The sequence below is a fragment of the Lepus europaeus genome, chromosome 6 (assembly GCF_033115175.1).
Source record: "Lepus europaeus isolate LE1 chromosome 6, mLepTim1.pri, whole genome shotgun sequence".
Classification (NCBI taxonomy): domain Eukaryota; kingdom Metazoa; phylum Chordata; class Mammalia; order Lagomorpha; family Leporidae; genus Lepus; species Lepus europaeus.
In genome coordinates, this window is record NC_084832.1 from 60,110,944 (window position 1) to 60,112,080 (window position 1,137).

Below are 1,137 nucleotides of genomic sequence, written 5' to 3' on the forward strand. Positions count from 1 at the left end.
GTCTTTGCCTGTGCCTATATCTTGCAGGGTTTCTCCAATGCTCTCTAATAATTTGATGGTTTCAGGTCGTAGATTTAAGTCTTTAATCCATGTTGAGTGAATTTTAGTGTAAGGTGATAGGTATGGGTCTTGCTTCAAGCTTCTGCATGTGGAAATCCAATTTTCCCAGCACCATTTATTGAATAGGCTGTCCTTATTCCAGGGATTAGATTTGGATCTTTGGTCAAATATAAGTTGGCTGTAGATGTTTGGATTGATTTCTGGTGTTTCTATTCTGTTCCATTGGTCTATCCATCTGTTTCTGTACCAGTACCATGCTGTTTTGATAACAACTGCCCTGTAGTATGCCCTGAAATCTGGTATTGTGATGCCTCCGGCTTTGTTTTTGTTGTACAAGATTGCTTTGGCTATTCGAGGTCTTCTGTGTCTCCATATGAATTTCAGCATCATTTTTTCCAGATCTGAGAAGAATGTCTTTGGTATCTTGATTGGTATTGCATTGAATGTATAAATTGCTTTTGGGAGAATAGACATTTTGATGATATTGATTCTTCCAATCCATGAGCATGGAAGATTTCTCCATTTTTTGGTATCTTATTTCTTTCTGTATGGTTTTGTAGTTTTCATCGTAGAGATCTTTAACATCTTTGGTTAAGTTTATTCCAAGGTATTTGATTGTTTTTGTAGCTATTGTGAATGGGATTGATCTTAGAAGTTCTTCCTCAGCTGTGGCATTGCCTGTGTATACAAAGGCTGTTGATTTTTGTGCATTGATTTTATATCCTGCTGCTTTGCCAAACTCTTCGATGAGTTCCAGCAGTCTCTTAGTAGAGTTCTTTGGGTCCCCTAAATAAAGAATCATATCATCTGCAAAGAGGGATAGTTTGAGTTCTTCCTTCCCGATTTGTATCCCTTTAATTTCTTTTTCTTGCCTAATAGCTCTGGCCAAAACTTCCAGAACTATATTGAATAGCAGTGGTGAGAGAGGGCATCCCTGTCTGGTACCAGATCTCAGCGGAAATGCTTCCAACTTTTCCCCATTCAATAGGATGTTGGCCGTGGGCTTTTCATATACTGCTTTGATTGTATTGAGGAATGTTCCTTCCATACCCAGCTTGCTTAGAGTTTTCATCATGA